Source organism: Haemaphysalis longicornis, unplaced genomic scaffold (assembly GCF_048455015.1).
Source record: "Haemaphysalis longicornis isolate Haplotype H1 unplaced genomic scaffold, Haemaphysalis longicornis Haplotype H1 scaffold_4, whole genome shotgun sequence".
Taxonomy (NCBI): Eukaryota; Metazoa; Arthropoda; class Arachnida; order Ixodida; family Ixodidae; genus Haemaphysalis; species Haemaphysalis longicornis.
This window is the reverse complement of record NW_027526361.1, coordinates 204,285,773-204,305,997: the sequence shown is the minus strand read 5'-3', so window position 1 is coordinate 204,305,997 and position 20,225 is coordinate 204,285,773.

The window sequence follows — 20,225 nt, the reverse complement described above, 5'->3', positions numbered from 1 at the left end:
TGCTCCAGGCGCTACATCCATAATAAATCTTAAGTAAAAGGTGGCACTTTAGGCGCAAAACAGTGAAACAAATTTCGCAACGCACAAAGTGCACGTAGGGTTAGGCTACACTTTGAGGCTTTGGGGCTGTGTACATATATTTTTACACACTGTATTTTCAATACGAGAATAAACTGAAACTGAAACTGAACTGAACTGAAGAGATAACAGCACTGCGCTAACCGCAACTCTGATTGCAACAAAACTTCACATAAGCGGCTGAAACAGTACAAGTTTGCAAGACAGAGAATTTTCATTGATTATACGATGACGCGAAAGTTATCTGCCCCTCAAAGCAGCACAAAATACATCAAAATGCTTTTTTAGGCGCGGTCCGAACGTAGTCAAGACAGGATTATCTTAACATGTACCTATCCTCTATTTTGTATTTGTTGAGGAATACTTTTTTACCCATACTAAAGCCGAAAATACAAATAGCGTTTTTAACACGCAGTTTTGACTCATTATGGGTACTAAAAACCACAAGTCCAACAGAGGAATGATTAAGTGTAAATAAGGAACAGTAGTAACCCTTGACATTAGTGTCGAAAGGGAACAATACATTTGGCAACACAAAATTGTTCCCGCGAGGTATACCCGCTTCATCTCCTCCTGCGCAAAGTGATACGCTCCCATAATTCCGCAGGTATTTATAAACCCGTTGTTTCAAACCTCCCTCATCAGTGTCATTTCGTTTATTTGAAGTAGTTACCACGCGCTGCAGACGGAGTTTACTTTAATAATTAAGAATAGGTATGGCTTGCCTTCGCCGTGCACAGCGAAAGCAATGTCACACGAAGCATTCATACAACAATGTAAAGACACCTTACAAAGTTGTACGAGATCAATGGTACAGGGGGCGATACAAAAGCACCGCAATCCCATAGTATTACCCATGAGTAAATAATAACCGATGTTGGGAAACAAGTTTTCTTCAAAATCAGGTAAAGTAAACTGTCGAAATAGATTCCTAAAAAAATGCCTGTTTTGTGGAGTCGTGCATTGCTAATGTGCCTTTTAGGAGCAGAAAAGTGAAAATCAATGGCGAGAATTAGTATTTTGTGACCCCTGCAAAGTTCCCCAGTGTTATTTGGATAGTACCACGGGAGATGTATTTTTTTAGAATCAAAATAACCGCACCAACGGTAGTCAACAGGTGTTAGTGTAGGTCGCATGAACATAAGGTCCTCATTGGTGAATGTTCACTGCGCAGCTGTAGGCGGCCATTAGTTGGGATAGTGGTGGCGTGACAGCAAGCTCGCCTCGAATATTCGTGAATATGCGGCTCGCAATAGACCACTGGAGAGTTCCCTTTGTACTCTTTCGCTATATCAGCTCACCTTCTACCCATATATAGAGATAACAAACTATATATTGCTCATTTAGTAGGAGCGAATACGAAGCTGCACACAGCACGCTTAGCGCGGCACAGGCTAAAGCATGGAGCCAGGTACAAACGAACACCTGCCCTAACCAGGCGGAATATAGTCACTTCCATCCAGACATATTCTCATATAATGGCAAACGCTGGTGCCACGGTGCAGACCTCCCACGCATTATGTGAAAATGCAAGGAGAAGCCACGGAACAAGACTTCGCTACCCCTCATAGCCACGAAACACACAGACCAATGTGAGACATTGGGGCGCAGCTCCGATACCGGAATCCAGCTACGCCTCGTCCAGATGGCTTAAGTAGCAGCCAGGAACCAAACTCTCCTGGCTAACTAACCCAAAAGAATGATCCCGAAGCTCTCCAAGTCTGGGCCAACAAAGTTATTTCTCTCGTTCTCTCGCGAGGGGGTTCGACAACCACGGGTGCAAAAGTGCGGTGGAGTGGTCCTTGTTAGTTATCGCGCCACGCCACTGTGTCCTTTCGCACTCGCCCGCTGTCTTCCGTAGAGGCGAATCGGATGTAGCGGTGGCATGGCTTCGCGAACGTGATAGTTTTTCCAAATCATATGGACCAATTTCATGCAGTGACGCGCGAAATGCACGTTGCACGTTTCTTCGAACAAATTGAGTGCCAAGCCAACCGAGCACGGGTCACGCCTGTATAATTTTCTCTACCGGCTTGTTATTCAGCATTCGAGGAGCACAATAAAGGCACAAACAAGAATTACAAACTGCACTTCTTGTACTGGCAATCAAAGCCCAAACAATATAACTGAGCTTGTGGTAATTTTTATGTTGTCATTGTCCGGAGAACGTTGCACTCTCTCCGGAAGAAATATATTTTTTTCTCATGCAAGGTACACAAAAGCGTGCCCTGTTTTTTTAATTTTTCCTTTTTTTTGTGAACCTCGTTCTGTTACGCGGCACAGCCAAGCGATAATGAAGGCGCTTTGAGGGTAAGCTTTTGTGGACGCGTTTTGCGGATACCAGGTGAGTAGGAGCATTCAACACATTAGCCAAACAACCCTTTCGTTTTAACAAATCACGAGGTGACTAGAGGCATTCTCTCGTTGGCGTACATTAAAGTACACGTCATGATACTCAGGGCATAATGTCGGGAAATATATTTCCGTGGTGCGGCGTGGTTACGTGGTTTATTCACAAATATGGTAACGACTGCTGGTTACAAATATGGTTACTCTACTTCGTGTTATGCATCGCCTGCAAAACAGCAGTAGCTACGGAAGTAGTTCGCGCTAAAAAAATAGCGAAACTTGCACTAGCGGCGAAAGGCTGGAGAAACAGCGGAGCTGCACATACACATATGCCCCCTTTGCTCCCACTCGAGCCGGCCCTAAAGCCGGCTTCACTGTCATGATGCCCTATCTGTGCTGGTGCCCCCTTTACAGGCGGCGCAGTTTTTTTGGCATTTTTTTTGCTAACGCCACTGGACCAAGCTTAATCTTAAACAGCTTTGCAGTTAAAATAAACTGTCTCACTTCGCCACAAGTCCTGGCTCAGGGGTACGAGGTTCGCGTTTGGGAGTACAACCCATTCCAACGACCGGGGTACCGAATGACCTCAAAGAGAGCCTCCGATTTTTAACAGCGGAGCTTTTACAGAAGCCATAATTTTGCCGTTGCAGGAAAACATACCAAGCAAAGGTGGAGCGTTCATGAGCGCGCGCCTCGCGGCCATGGCTGAGTACCCGGTTCGCGCTGTGGCTTTAGCAAAAAAAACCCGCTGTCGTCAAGCGCTACCCTGCATGCAATGCTTGGCATGAGGAACATGACATACCGATGCATATGACGATGTCTACTACTAGTGCAGTGCAAAGCAATGAAGAAACAAGTAAATAAACAATTTAAAACTTGTACCAATGCGTGTTGATGTGTCCTTCAGTGCTCACGTATAAAGAACTCCTCCAGCTTCGCTATGGTTCAAGCCTTGCGCAACTTACTGCAAGCTTCGCCAGTTCAGCTGGTGGAAGTGCACAATACTGAGGATGACTTTGCATCCACCCCTCTCCACGAGGAAGACGACGGCCTCTTCGATGCCTATCACGAAGATTACAACTTCCGCCACTATGCAAAGGTGCTGAAACTGTATTGGTGCTGAAACTTAACTACGCGTCCGGCAATCCCGACCTACAAACGCCTCTACAATCCTGTTTCGCGCGTGAGTGAAAGCTTTCCTGTATTTGTTTTGTAATAATTTTTATGAAAGTTGGAAAGAATCAACAAATAAACTCAGTCTAGACCAAAAAATGCATTTCTGGCTTCCTATTGTATTTGTTATACCAGTGAAAGAAGACTTTTGCATGCCTTTCTACTGGATGTGAGGTGCCGGCGGTGCAGTACTCCCCCCACAAATAACAAAAATATGCATGGTGCTCCACTTTGTACGCGGGCTAAAGTTCTGCAATATGCTAAAAAATTCAGAGGGTATACAAGCGAAACATTATTACAAAAGGTTTGAAAATGAAGACAGGAGTTGATGTTTATTGTTCATCGAATCCCTGCGGATGGAAGGTTTGTAATTGTAATGGCGACACCTCACTCAGCAAAAAAAATCACCAATTTCATAGCGGGCAAATATAACACTCGCCGTAAAGCAAGTGTGGCGGGGTTGCAGCCGTTCAAGCGCGGAAAAGTTCGATCTTCTATTGTCAAATTGTGGCGAAAACTGGGATTGGTCTGTTAAGTTTAGCGTCCCGCAGTGGTGACCTGTAGAGTTTGGCCACATTCGTAATGCGACAGGCGCGGTGGCAATAAAACTCGCGCCAGTCTGGTGAACAGCTACATTTCCCTACTACTGAGCAACCGCGGCGGTGTGGTACATTTAGTTTACAATTTAATTTAGATTTCACGTACTTCTACATCTAATTTACAAATGTATAAAGCATACTGTGCACCTGCCCTGAAGATTTCGAAATTGCTCAATGGCTTTGAAGTACTTCAGACGCCGGAAGATGATATCATCGCGTTCGATGAGTGGCAGCTTTCATTTTAAAGCGAAGCTTTCTTTGCCTCACTGATGGCAACCACCCAATTCAAACCTAAAGTGAATAAAACCCAACTTTCTCTGACGATGATTATCATCGTGGGTGTAGTGAAAGACGGTGGAACCATCTTTCTCGTTATACGAAGAGGCGTTGGTGACGATGATCGTAGGAGAAGTGAAAGATGAATGACCCAATATTGTCGGTAGACGAAGGAAGGGATGATAATGATGATAATCGTACGTGAAGTGGAAGACGGTCGAACCATATTTGCAGTTACACAAAGGCGGATGGTGCTGATTATCGTGGGTGAAGTAAAACATGGTTGAACCGCAACGACCACAGTCCAAACCACCAACGATCAAAGTCCAAGCCTCAACGATCAAAGCGCTAACCACCAACAAGCAAGGTTCAATCCACGAAAGATCAAAGTCCAAACTCAGACTTCAACGTGCGAATACCTGACGAGAATTCACTTCGACTCGTTTTCAGGCGGAAGGAAGCTTGGCGTTTAAACTTTCTATGTCGTTATTCGAAGGGGCTCTCGTTCTCATCTTCCGAGGCCAACGCGAAGTCCGATGATAGCTTTCCGCCCAATGAGCCAGTTATTCTTTCGCAATTAAGGCGCGCATCAGAAGACCTGAGAACGGCAGCTACATTTAACGATGTGCGGGAACAAGCAATGGAGTTGCCTCATGTTAGCTCTGGTCTGATTCTTGTGGTTTCCTCTTGTTTGTTCTACACTTTGTTTAAATAGTAAAGTAGCATAACACAAACCTTCTTGTGTCTCCTGCTTGTGGTTGAAAGTTTCTATTACATCTTATTTTAATTGTGCATTTTCAGGATACACGCGAGGACGCATAACATCTCACATCCCGAGGAAAGTGGTAGCTGTGGAGTAGAGCAAGTCAATTGGCGCTTCACGAAGGAAATGCCTATGCTAAACTCTGCAACGACTTGGGTGATTTCGTTCGTTAAGAAATTTCCACTAAAATCCCGCGCCAATATGATGATGATGATGATGGTTGGAGTTTTTTGGCGCAAGGCCAGCTGGGGCAAAGAGCGCCAAACAAAAGTATCTAGAAGAAAATAGTGGCTACTAAAGCCAGAATAACACTAAAATCAATTAACGACAATGGTGATGGCTGGTGCATAGGGCCAGTTTTGATTACGCATGATAGAAAATGAGGTTTAGAAATTTAACATCAGACAAATATTTAAAAACGCGTTGCACAGAGACCATGGCATTATCACCCAAAAACAACGAAGGGTGTAGCGGAATGTGTTGTCTGTATAGTTCCTTGAAGTGTCTGTGTCTTGTTGTGTCGAGTGCCTTGCATGTGATTAGGATGTGGACTACGGATAGGCCCTCCCCACACCTGCTACACCCAGGTCTTGGAGAGCTAGTGAGCAGGTGTGAGTGTGTTACATGAGTGTGGCCTATCCGCAACCTAGCTGAGGTAACTTCAATGTGTCTGTTATGTGAGTCAGTAGCGTATGGTCCCAAGTGAGGTTTTATTACATGTAACTTGTTATCTGTCTGTTCACTCCAGTGTGTTTGCCACGTGTTGTGAAGTTGGTGTCTGATGTGTGGCTTCATATCTGTACGGAAGTGTTGCTATGCCCACTGAATTCAAGAGTGTAGCAGCAGTGGCCATTTCATCTGCAGTTTCATTCCCGGCTATTCCACAATGGCCAGGAACCCAACATATTGTTATTTCAAGACTTGATGCGTATGCCACCATAAGGCCCTTAAAAACAAGATTGATTACATAATTTTTTGAGTGTTTTCTAGACAAAAGTGCACGTACAACACTAAGAGAATCTCTAAAACTATGGACTTTGGAATTTGATGTTGGACAATGTGGTCTAAAATAAGTAAAATGCCGTGTGCTTCAGCTGTAAAAATGCTGTTGTGGGAGTTCATTCGTTTTGCCATGTTAAAGTTCGGTCCATGCGCAGCACAAGACACAGCATTAGCTGTCTTTGATGCGTCGGAGTAAAACTCTGCACACTGGTACTTATCCTGTAGGAAGAGGAAATGCTGCATAATAGCTGCCCTTGGTGCCCTGTTTTTGTCGAACTGCACAAAGGACAGGTCACAAGAAACATCCCTGGCTTGCCATGGTGCAATAAAATCAATGATCGCTGTCTTGTGAATATATGAAAATGACACTGCTAGCTCAGAAGCTTCTGCTCTCACTCTGAGAGGGAACGGCATGGGAATAGATGGACGGTTTAAAAAGAGCTGCTGTGAGGATGCATCATGAATGGTCGAGTTAAGATGATGATTTGTGAGAGACATGATTTTAGAGGCATACAACAAGTAAGTGTATATCCTCTGGTGATACAGGGACCATTTGTGGCACTCTGCATAGAGGCTTTCAACAGGGCTGGTGCGAAAGGCGCCACAAGCAAGGCGAAGCCCCAAATGCAGAACTGGGTCAAGCATTTTAAGTGCCGTTTTCGTTGCAGACCCATATACGACGCTGCCGTAGTCCAAGCGAGATCCAACCAGTGCAGTATACAGACGCAGGAGTAGCTGCTTGTCTGCACCGTACGATTGGTGAGAGACAACTTTAAGGATATTCATAGTTTTTAGGCATTTTTGCTTAAGCATTTTCAGATGAGGAAGAAATGTTAGTTTGTTGTCGAATATTAGGCCTAAAAACTTGTGCTCCTTTTTTACAGGAATCGACACGCCGTTTAGAGTAATGTCAGGGTCCACATGGATCCCGCGAACACGGGTGAACACAACGCAAGTACTTTTTACGGGGTTCAGCTTAAAGCCGTTTGTGTCCGCCCAGCCAGCAAGTTTGTTCACGCCGAGCTGGACTTGCCGTTCAAAGATTGACATATTACATGATTTAAAAGATATTTGAACATCATCTACATAAACTGAGCAAGAAATGGTTGGTGGCAATGCCTTACGGAGTGAGTTCATCTTCACTATGAAGAGTGTGCAGCTCAAAACACCTCCTTGAGGCACGCCATTTTCCTGAACATGTACATTAGAAAGTGCACTAAAAATTCTTACACGGAAAGTTCGTTCAGACATGTAGCTAGAAAGAGTGCTAAGCATGTTGCCCGAAACACCGAATGACTTCAAGTCACTCAAGATGCCGTATCGCCATGCCGTGTCGTAGGCGTTTTCCATATCAAAGAAGACTGTAATGCAGAACTGTTTGTGAATGAGGGCATCTTTTATGTAAAATTCCAATGCAACACGCTGATCATTGGTGGAGCGCCCCGCCCTGAAGCCTGCCTGGCAGCTCTCGAGAAGACCGTTGTACTCGAGGAAGTACACGAGCCTGCGATTGATCATCTTCTCGAAGAGCTTGCACAGGCAGCTCGTCAGGGCTATTGGACGGTAACTTGAGGGGGACGACGGGTCCTTTCCCTCCTTCAAGAAAGCCACTACAATGGCCTTCCTCCAAGAGTGTGGAATGTGCCCCGAAAGCCATATTTTATTATATAGATGTAGAAGTGCTTCAAGTGTGTCTGCGTGTAGGTGTTGTATCATTGTGTATGTGATGTTGTCTGGGCCTGGAGCTGAGGGTTTACACGTGCTCAGAGCAGCCCTCAGTTTATGTAGTGAAAACAGGGAGTTGTAAGAAGTTGTGTGCTTTGTTGTTGTCGTGTAGGGACTTCTTTTCACAACAGGCTTTATGTTTCAGGAAAGTGTTCGTGTAGTGTGCAGAACTGGACACGTGTTGAAAGTGTTGTGCGAGTGTGTCAGCCTGGTCTTCCAGAGTGTCCCCAGTTGTACTGACCAGGGGCAGGCTGTGTGTCTGTTGTCCTTTGAGTTTGCGTATACGTGTCCATACTTTCCGTGTGTCTGTGTAGGAGTTTATTGATGTTATGAATGTACGCCAACTCTCTCGTTTTGCCTAACGGCGCACACGTTTTCCGTATGCCTTGGCCCGTTTGAACAAGAGGAGGTTTCCCGACGTGGGGTACCGACGAAGGATACCCCACGCCTTGTTCTCGGCCTCTCGCGCCCGCCTACAGCCCTCATTCCACCACGGCCTCCGCTGGTTGCACGGGGCACCAGAGGCGTGGGGAATGGACCTTTAGGCGGCGTCGAGTATGTGCGCCGTGAGGAGTTGGGTAGCTTCTTCAACGTGTAGGTGTCCTATGGATACGTGGTGTAGTTTGGATGTCTCTGTAAATGTATTCCAGTTAGCTCGTGCTTCATTGAACCTATTATGGGAAGATGAACTGCTTGGGCCTTTACCTATGTATGTAAGTGAGTTGGGGAAGTGGTCACTGCCATATTGGTCAGTTCCCACACCCCACTCGAGAAGAGGAAAGAGAACTGCGGAGCCAATAGCCAAGTCAAGACATGAGTATGTGTTGTGTCCTATGTTATGATATGTAGGCTGTTTATTGTTGAAAAGGCATGCTCCAGAGGATGTAAGAAACCTCTCTATCAGGCGACCCCGGGCATCCGTACGAAAAGAGCCCCAAAGAGAATTGTGAGCATTGAAGTTGCCTGTTAGAATGTATGGTTCGGGCAGCTGGTCAACCAACGCCTCGAAGTCAGAGCTCAAAAGTGTGACATCAGGAGGAATGTATATGGAGCATACCGTTATCAACCTATTAAATATTATTAAGCGTATTGCTACAGCCTCAAGGATAGTGTTCAAAGTGACAGGGTGGCATGCTAAAGATTTCCGGGCGAGTATGGCCACACCCCCAGAAGAGTGTGTGCAGCCATCCCTGTCCTTTCTGTATACCAGGTAAGTATTCAAGAAATTTTTGTGCTTGGAATTCAAATGTGTTTCCTGAACACACATTACACTTGGCTGATTAGCATGCAGTATTTCATTTACATCGTCAAGATTTTTAAAGAGGCCTCTACAGTTCCATTGTACTATGTTCTCTCTTCCCATTATGAAGTGTTCGGAGCTACTGGACTGTGTTGTTTATGTGTCGTCTTTCGGGGCTGTGATTCTCGCCTTTTTTGGCTTGTCGGGAGGCTTTGGCGTCGGGACGCGTTCCTTGCGGTGCACCGCAGACAAGAACGGACCGACGTCCATTTCATCCTCGGATGTCCTCGGAGCGCCTGAGGGATCAGGCTCCTTGGACCGCGAACCCTTTGGGGTGCGCTTTTCCTTGCCCGCAACCACCGAGGGATTCAGGAACGCCTCGGATGGCGCAGGCGTTGCGGTGGTGGTGGGTGCTGCCGCTGGCTCCCCCAAGTCCATCTCCTCTGCGCCCTCGCCCGTGGTTTGGGACGCTGGAGTGGAAGTGGAGGATGCAGCATCGCTTCCACCAGACGTGGTTGCGGCCACAGCCGCTGCTGGCTCAGCGAGCGGTGCGGAGGCGGGTTGGGCTGCCAGAGGCAACCCAGGGGTGGGGCGGGGGCGGGACCAAGTCCGACTCGCGGTACTGGGTCCCCGCCGAAACCAGACGCCGCTCCGCCCCCCGGCGAGCTGCGTCGGCGTACCTCCCCAGGGGGAAAGAGGCGAACCTCTTTCGCGCCTCTGGGAAGGTGATGTTTTCCGTGACCTTGATGTTTATTATTTTTTTCTCAAGCTTGAACCGCTCGCAGGTTCGCGAATATGCCGCGTGAGGTCCTTGACAATTGGCACAGAGCAGTTGATTGGATGAACAGTCATCAGTGAGATGATGTTGGGCACATTTAGCGCAGGTTGGCTGGCCCCGGCACGAGTTAGTACCATGCCCGAACCGCTGGCACTTGTAGCAGCGACGCGGATTCGGGATGTACGCTCGAACGGAGCACGAGATAAAGCCTGCCTTAATGGATTCCGGAAGTGTGGAGCGGTTAATAGTCAGGATTATATGCTTTGTGGGGATTTCCTTCTTGTCTCGTCTGATGGTTATACGCCTCACTGCAGTTACACCCTGATCTTTCAGGCCTTCTAACAGATCAGCGTCGGTCTCATTCAACAAATCAGTCTCCGAAATCACACCCTGAGAGCTGTTGAGGCTACGATGGGGAGTGACTCTGATGGCCAGATCTGCCATGCAGGTTTGCCACAGGAGGTTAGTGGCTTGTTGCTGCGTCTTGACATTGACTAGAACTTCACCGGTACGGAGTTTCTTACCATCGAACGATTTTCCGAGGATGCCTTCCAGGAACTTAGTGATCAAGAATACGGACATGGAAGAAACAGGGTTTGTTTTGTCAACTGCCTCGATAACCAATAACCGAGGATAGTTGTCAGGTTTCGGAATGTGGATTGTTGGAAGGGATGGCAAGGAAACTTCGGTGCGGCCCCTTTTCGGGGGCCGATCACGTTTGGGGGGGGGGGTTGAATTATCCATATAGCATTGGAAAAAATTAGGGGACGGGGGTTCTTTCGTCTCAAACCTTACCCTAATAGCTTGAGAGGTCCCGGAGCTCCCTGCCTGGTGAACAGACAGGAAGCCCATCCGCCGGAGCTTGACCTGGGCTCCGACGGCCACCATTCGTGGTTTCTAACCCTCCACCTATAAACACATCGCCACGGTTGGATCCAGCTTATGTTTGGGGGCTCAGGGTCCGCGGTATCGCCAGTACCGTCACCAAGATTACTCAAGGTGCCCCGTGCGGGGCCCGCGCCAATCTCTCGCATATCCCCAATCCCAAGCAGGACATAGAAATATTTAATCTGATTTTCAGTATTAACCCATGAAAACTCCTGAAATTGCTTCGCTTTTCATTTGAAGATACGAATGCTGCGTCTACGTGGAACTAATCATGTATAATTGCGACAGTACACACGGCGCTGCGAGGTAAGCCTAATTAAAAGGGGAGTTCGAAAAAGTATATTTTTGCAGGACATGTGAAGCAAAGCTGGCGTTCAATGTGCTATGTTTATGCAACAGGCAAAAAAGAAACCAGCATTTTTCTGCACGTAACACGGCGGAGACAAGCCGTCCTTTACTTTCCCTGAATTAAAAGTCAAATATGTGAAATGACAGTAAGAGGGGGACAAATAGACGACAATACTGCCATTAGAAGCAAGAGGAGGCAAGGTATGGGTGTGTGGCTGAAACGCTTGTTGTAGCCTTACCACAGCTGAGGGGTTTTCTAAGCAGCTCGTATCTGCACGCTATCCGAAGCTTCAAGCGGTATGTAGTTGTCGTTTCTCTTCGCCCCAATTTGACTCAGCGTTAAAGCTGAGGGGGTGACCAGCAAGGCAGCTTTCTGCACATTAGCAGGCATCTGCCTAAGTCAAGAAAGATAGCAGAGGGTCGAGGGCACGTTTCAGAGGCTTTTGCACATAATGTCCCTCGGAATTTGTTTGAACGAGGGCGGAAGCGCGATTTAAAAGTGAAATGGCGGTTCATTTTACATCGCATATGGGTCGCAGAGTATTGCCATACCTAAGCCAGTGTGCTTGGTTCGTTCAGTGTTTAACTTAGAAAGAGATAGAGATAAAAAGAATAATCTGGGTAAGGGGCGCGTTTAAAACCGGTTACCTTTTGGCGCTAATCTTCCAGCTTTTTTTTCTTGTTTGAGGAGAATTATGTCTCAAGTTACATTGATCGTTTGTATTAACCGACTCCCATTTTTCTGAACAACTTCTCTGCTGCACGTTCTTGTGTCAAAGTTACTGTATTAGTTTTTGCCATCGCTGCTTATTATCAAATATATTTGGAGGTGAAATATTTTACTGCGTCCAGCGGGATAAAGATGCTTGTATGTGCCAGCTTGACGTCCGCCTTAACGTTATTATTTACGGCGTAACACCGTAAAACGCACCAAGAGCTTGATGTGTGATAAGTTAGCCGTTCTTGCGCAGATCATTAGGCTTTACCTGGGGAAGCCACATAGTAAGCTTCCATAAGGCATGACAATATGGGCAAGGCTTTTGGTTATAGTAGCAGAGACAAGAAGAAAAATAAATGAATATTTATGTTTCGTCAACAATTCGCATCTTTTGTATTTATTTTATGGTTATGACGGCTTCATGAGCGACAGTTAAGTCACAAAACCTTAGATTTTCTCTGCAACCGAAATCAAGCTCTTCGAAAGTGGCACAAGCCCGCAAATATTTATTTATTTATTATTTATTTAACAGAGAATCACTTGTATTATCTGAGCCAGCGAAGAAATTCGATCACTTCATTAATTAGAGCGCAAGCACTGCCTCAAGGAGTCAATGTGCACACTCCGTATCCTGGGTGCGTAACTATGAAGCGTAAAAATCTTGCGGACCCACCGAGTAGCAGATACTCGCTGTAGTACATTGGGTAGTGTTTTATAATCCGCAAGGACCGACAATCAAGTTTGTTTCGAGATATATTGAAAAAAAAAATGCAAGGGAGCTCACTCTAAACCTAAGACTTCAAGGTAGCGAAGCTGTACGCAAACGTTACGACCTTCACGACGGTTTAAGACCGCGATTGCAGCCGATTTGCTTCTTTTTTGCTCCCGCAACGACCTTTACTCAATTAGTTTTGTTATTAGGCTTATCTTCCTTCACTTTGTTGGAAGTGACAATCCTTAGAGATTACCTTAGAGGGGCGTACGCTATGACATGACTTTGTAGTTTTGCAAGTACTTTTGCAAGTTTTGCGACGATTACGGCGAGCGCTGGAGTTGTCTTTTCTGGCCAATCTTGGCGAATCTCCCTAAGTGGGTATGCGTGGCTTGATAAACGTGCGCCGGGGAGGCTGGGGCACGCACGCATGAATGCTCGGCATTTTCTTGGTATTTTTATTTGAGGAAAGGAAAAATTACGACTGGCTAAACAGCTTCGCTGTTACGAACTACACAGGACAAGCACCAAATGAGTTCTTCCCTTCGCATTGTCTTCTTTCGCGCTTTTTGAATACGTCACTTCATAAGGGCAAAAGTTGATATCTTCGCACGATATTGAGTAGCTCTGTCAGCCAAAGCATCCGTCGTTCCTTTTTATTTACGGAAATCGGTCTCTACACAGCCTAATCAATTTGAGCTGGTCCGACCTGACCTTAAGGGATTTCCCTCTTTGTAATGAGCTGTTTTTCGAGGAGGCAACCACTGACTTTACATAGACGCAATCATAGGCACAGCAGATAGACGCACAGCAGTGTCACAGTGATCATTAAGGATGAAGTGTGTAACCTTTTTGTTAAATATTAATAATTATATCTCTGTATATTATTCTTCAGAGCTACATGAGCACTGTCTGGGCACAGAAAATGAAACCATGGGGCTCTTCTGCAGGACGGACGCAACGTATATATGGGGGCGCTCAGATGTATGGCTTAGCTTGAGCCGGGGCTTGATCTTCACCCGTTCTACTTTGCCCTATACGTCGCCGTCTCTGCGAACGAGTGTTCTGATTTGCCTTCTGGGGCGTCGCAAGAGTGAAAGCCAATTTAAAATGGTCCTTGTGCCGCCGTCTTTGTGTGGCGGCTTACAGACAAATTCGACACTGTGGCTTGGCTTATTCAGCGTACTTTTATGACGTGCTCTTTATTCTCCAAAATGTTAAGAAAAATGCGAGAGGAAATTAAAGCGGTGGCAGCTTTAGGCGTTTATTTCTAAACGAAGAGGGACTCGATGGGTGCCGGAGAAAAGCCGAGAGAGCTACTATATGCTAAGCAGCTGCTACCTCTTTTGTTTGGAAAGTATCCTTCCTATAGTGCCGTCTCCATAACACCAGGACTTTCTTCAAAATTTGCAGGTTTACACATATATTTTTCGTGTACTTCTGACCTTCATTTTCAATGAACAGTTGTAGTTACAATATGAAGCAACAAATCTTGTATACGGAAGCAGTTTCTTCTTAGATTGTTTCTTTTGACGTTGGATATTTTGAACGACTTTTTAGATAGTCATTATTACTGATATAGCACGAGCTTGGGAGGACAACCGGGCAAGTAAATTTCCGATGCGGCAAAATATGAGCGAAGCGTCGTGACCGAGGGACTTAGCGGCTTAAATAAGTGCGCTGCTTGGTGAAGGGTTGGCGAACGAGAAGTTACCGTGCTTGAGGGCCTTGAGGGCCCTCGACTCCGCTGAGGGCCCTGGGGGCCTTGTCTCCGCTGCTTCTGAAATGTGAAGAGGGGCTTCAAATTCATTCGTTCATAGAAGCTGCCTCTTGTTCCTAAGCTTCACTTAGTCACATGTTTTATGGTTTCACGGGTACCCCACTATCTATCAGCCGCTTTTATTACAGAAACTATATCCAAGGGAAGTGATAGAGGGGTGGAAACCAACAGCTTCTGACAAACAACCCACAATTAGTATTTGAAATACACTCTGTACACCGCGAAATTTTGCGTATTTTCCAAAGAGTTAATCGGGCATGACGCGTGTGCTGTAAAGAAGTTTCGGTTGAAGCGATGAACCAAGTATAAAGTAAGATACTCAGTAGGCTCCAGATTTTTTGTAGGCACCACAGGTATTGTTACGCAAAAAGAAATGGTGCATTGAGGGTAAAATATTTTTAAAGAAAGGTAATAGCTTTTTACCTTTTGAATGAGAAAAAACGGAGTGCTGTTGGGAGCATACACAAACAACATAGAGCCGGTGAGTTGCTTCACGTTATGGTACGAATGTGCGAAATAATATTTTAAAAAATGCGACTACGACGTCCCACAAAGAAACAAGCTGAAAGTCCTTCGGCGTTAATCACACAGCTTTTTTCGAAGAAAATGAGGTTTGTCGGTGTCACCGTAAGGTGCGCGGGCAAAATGTGTACTTCTTCGCTTAGCAATTGGCATTCTACCGATGAAGTCGTCATCCGGAAGAGAAATGTCCTCTAAGCCATCAGGGCTAGCCTTCTCAGTAGTCGACCAGACTGCTCGGTAAGTGTATATCTCTGAAGGAAATGTGGAAGCTACTTTAGCGCCACTAAGAATACTGCCGAAGGGAAAGGAGAGGCCTGAAGCCAGTCCCCGATTCCCTCGCAGGGCGTTTGCCATCTGCAGCTCCTCGCTAATCCCCAGGCTCTTCCGTCGACGCGAGAAAGGCGTAGACTGTGCTTTATCTCCTCACTGAGACTCCACACGAGATATATGCGACGTCTCTGGCAGCGGCGGCACTTAGTAACTACCCACCAGCACGAGAGGCAGCGTCGTTTTTGTGATCCGAGGCATACCTCACAGAGGAAAAAAAAACGTTGCTGGGAACCCCTTCCGGTCCATTCGTTGGCGTTAGCTTCCTCCAGCTCTCTTCGTGCCCCAATGGCGCGAAGGTTCAGAGAGCCGCTCATGTCGTCCGTTCAAATTGTATGCAGAAGCACAAAGTATGAGCACTCTAGTTGAGGCCAGTTTACGCATAGTCGAAAATGTTTCTCATGGCAGCCAACACTCTCTGGAATCCGGATAGTCTGCATGGGCGAGGGTGAGTAATGGGACCAGCGTCGCTCCTTCTTTGATCCCCAGCTGGTGGAAACTTTCCTGGGGCACGGTAAATTTGCTGGTTCAGTTTTGTCCCTATTGTGCTGCGACAAGTCGAAAAAAGAAATGTAACTAACCCTTAGTTTCTGAAGAGACTTATTTTTAGCCCTTTATTTATTTACAGAATACTGCCCACCTATAAACTTAGTTCTTTGGCACAAGAGAGCTGTACAACTTACAACGCACAAAATGTGTCGACATGTAAGAAATAGGCGTTTTCTGGGGCAGTGATTTAGTAGGTTTCTTTACTGTGCGTACAAAAGTTTAGGACAACCTCTGAATAAATAAAAATAAATATAATAGAAATACAACATAGAAATGCTGCGTTATTATTTACCTTCACTGAATAAAACTAGCGCAAAATTGTGCAGTTTCGTACAACAATCTTGAAAGAGACGTTCAAAAGCCAATACTTCAAGCTACGCCTAGCGACCATTGCGTGAGGGTGAAGGAATAGGGGCTAATAATAGACTTGTGCACTCTAAAATAATGTTTATGCGGCTAGAAAAGTCTCTGGAAAGCCACATTCCGCAAAATATCGTCATCACCTGCCTATTGAGGTGCACTGAAGGATGAAGGGTTCTCCCTTTGACATCCAAATGCTCCATTCCTGCGGTGCTCGAGTCCACAGTTTAGCCCCGAATTCCATTATTTCCTCTCCACCAGAATAATGGCTTTCCCCTTCTAGCCCCATCTCTTGATATCCACTCTCTTACCCTAATTGTCCACTGCTTGTCGGTTCGCCTCACTACATGGCCAGCCCAAGTTCATCTCTTTTTCTTTATTTGAGCTGTGATATCTTCTATTCATTTATGTTCTCTGATCCAGGCAGCTCGTTCTCTATCCCGGAGTATTACTTTTAACATTATTCGTACCTTGGCCCTTTGGGCGATTTTATAGTTGTTAAGTAAGGCACCAAGTTTCCCCGTCATATGTCATCACCGGTAGCACGCATTGCTTGTTTATATTGTTAGTATAAAAACGAGGCGTATTTGCGAGTTTTCCCAATTTGCAATGGTTGCATGCAGCAGCGCACAGACGAAGTGATGATGATGATGTCCTCAAATATTTTGGCAAGTACCCACCAGGGGGGATCGGCCAGGGCTAAACCGGTTAAAAACGTGGGGACTTCAAAATACTTATTTCCGGAAAGAGGCTGTAAAAGGAAACTTAGTTGTCAATGAAACCCGAATTACCCATTAATCAGCACCGTTTGGCAATTCAACCGACCTGAGGCTGAAAGAAAATTTTGAATGCAATTATATATATCCCTTCTTGCAAACCCCAGCTTTGATGCGCCAATAGATAATATAAGTGTTAAACGAAGTGTTCGCAAGCTGGCCGATCAATCTTCTCCTCTTCTTTCTCGAACCGAGCACCGCCCAGTGCCTCTCGTAGTCTTCGTCGTTTGCCTGTATTTGGAGCGTCGCGTAACACTATTATACTTTTCAGTGACAGAGGTAGCTTACTTTTCGTCCTATTTTGGAGTTCTCGCCGAAAGCACCTTAATCCATACCAATCTTACGCCGGATTTCTTCTTCGTGGCTGGGGTCAGCCCTAAGCATCTGTCCTAGGTAGTTGTACTCTTTTACTTGTCTTAGCGTTTCGTTTCTTAAGGTAAATTGCACGTTTTTAGCATGCTTATTCCTCATTACTTTATATTTATTCATGTTTATTTTTAGCCCCACGGCCGTGCTTTCTGATTGTAGTTCCTCAAGCATTGTTTGCAGGTGTTCTGCAGTGTGCCTCAGCAATACTATGTCGTCCGAAACCTCAGATGGCTCACGTATTCCCCGTTTATGCTAATTGTATGTTTTCAAAGTCAATCTTTATAAATACCCCTTCCAGACATGCCGTGAATAGATCTGGCGAGATGGTATCTCCCTGTCTTACGACCTTTCCGATCGGGAATTGAACGCTTTGTTTGTGGAGGGTTATCCTGCCTGTGCATTCCTTATATATGTGTTCTAGAAGTGTTATGTGGATCTCCTCTATTCCCGCGTCTATCAGTGCTTCTGGCGCGGCTGCGGTGAATAGGGAATAAAACGCTTCCTCATAGTCTATAAATACCATAAAAAGGCTTATTATTGCATTCTAAGGATTTCTCTATCACTTAATTAACAACATGGATGTGATTCATGGCCGAGTACTCTTTTCAAAACTCAGCCTGCCCTCTGGGCTTGGAATTCCAGGCTGTCACGAATGCGGCTAACTATAGCTTTGGTAAAAAGCTTGTACTCAACCGAGGCAGATGGGTCTATGATTCTTGAGGTTCTTGGAATCGCCCTTCTAATAAATCAGAATAATTCTAGCGTTCTGCCAGGCTACGGCCACTTAAGAGTTTTCAAGCATTCAGAAATTACTGTAGCAAGCTTCTCTAATAGAATATATCCTCCCTCATTCAAAAGGTCTATGGCTATGCCGTCGTCACCTGCAGCTCTTTTCTTTTTCATGCATTTGAGAACCTTTCCTACCTCCTCTTTAGTTACAAGTGGCGCCAGTTGAGCTCGTACACTCAGTTTCCTTGGGTCTAATGTCGCTGACATACAGCCTGGTATAGAATCGCTCTGCTACTTCTACCTTGCCCAAGTAGCACGTTGTGTTACTCTGCTCGTCTCTGAGTGCGTACGTTCTGTCTTCGCCGGTGGCTAGCTTTCGCTTACTACTTTCACGCTTCCCCTGGTTTGCAGTATTTCCTCCATCACTGCAATGTTATATGCAAGCATGTCAGTTGTCTTACTTCTGTTAATAAGTTTCGGCAGCTCGACTTATTCAATCTAATTTGCCGTACTCGACAATTTTATGTGCTTACGTATAGCAATGAGTTCCTTCGTTTTCTAAGTTTTTCAATTTGTTCTTTACATGTTGCTTCTTCCACATCTGCTGCCGATTCACTGATTGCCGATGTTAGGTTGTCATTTAGCCTGTGTACGCTGACCTGGTTCTGGTCATCTGGAAGCGCGAATTTCTTTTGAAGAGCTTTTTTAAACACCGACGATCTGGCTATGACTGACTCCGTGCGGGTTTTCGTAGTTTTCACGAGTTTATTCTTTTGTGTAATGAGATTTAGCCTTAGCTTGCTTCTAACCATCCTGTGATCGTTGCTCCAAATTTTACATAGCAACCTTAATCTTTTTTTATTTTATTTTCAATACTGCCAGTCTCATGCGAGACCATAGCAGGTGGGCATACGTACAATTTCAGCAGGAACAACAGCGATGGGCCTAACATTGGCCAACAAGCAAAAACAACAATGAACTGTACAATAAAAGGGTACCACACACTTTCACTTCACGTGCAAAACCGTTGAGTTGTTCAGCATCGTCATCGTTGAGGTTTCCCTCAGGGAGCCCTTGCGGGGTGTTACATAAGGGGAAGGTAAAAAAAAATGGTATACAAAGTCTTACAACGACATACAAAGTCTTTGCGTAGTGTGGACCACCGCAGTTTAGTTTCGGAAAAGCATCAAATTCCCTCCACCCCGACATCTAGTTCACGCTTCAAAGCGAACGCGACGGCTCCCTCCCCCCCCCCCTTCTTTCATCTTTGATGTCCAAGTGACGAGTAGCAACAGGAGCTCTCCGCTCACAGGAAGACGACGCACACCGGTCGCCACCCTCAGTTTAGTTCGGCTCCCCCCCTCGACCGAAGGGCCTCAGCGGTGTCCTCCCTATTCCCAGAGCGGCGACTTTGTTTCCCGCAATATGCACAACACCTGGGCCGTCACTTAAAATGAAGTCCATTTCGTTTTTTGTTGTATCATCAGGACTTTTTCATGTCCATTTAGTACTATTTTGTTTGTAAAAGAATGTGTTTGTCAACCTCAGGTTCATTCTCCCTGCAAATCGCACCAGTGTACCTACTCGACTGCTGCGATTGTCTATTTCGAAGCTTCCCATTGACCCTCCTCCAATTTGCTAATTACCGACCTTTGGGTTGAAGTATCCCATCACAATCGTGAACTTGTTGTTTCCTTCTTCATGGGTAGTTTGACATCCTTGTACAACCTGTCTACGGTTACATAATCATAGCAGGTTGTTGGGGCATAGGCCTTGACTATATCTTTAACCTGTATTGCTATAGCTTAATCACAACCGCCGCGACTCTCTCGCTAATGCTGAAATACTCCTCCATGTTTCTGCCAATTTCTCTGTGGATTAAAAATCTCATCCCATGTTCTTTCTTTTTTAGGGGTCCCCGGTGGCCAAGAAATTTCTGCTAGTGAGCCCCATGAAGCCGTCTCCAGTTCTGACTTCGCTTAACCCTACAATATACCCCTAATGCCCGAGAGCTCTTTATTAATACAGCTAAGCTTCCCTCAATAGATAGGGTGCGTTCATTGAACGTTGCCAGGGTCAAGTTGCAAAGGTGAACTGTCCGGGCTCGGAGATTCTCAGTACCCTGTGGAGTATCGATGTTCTGACCGCCGCTGTGGACGACTGC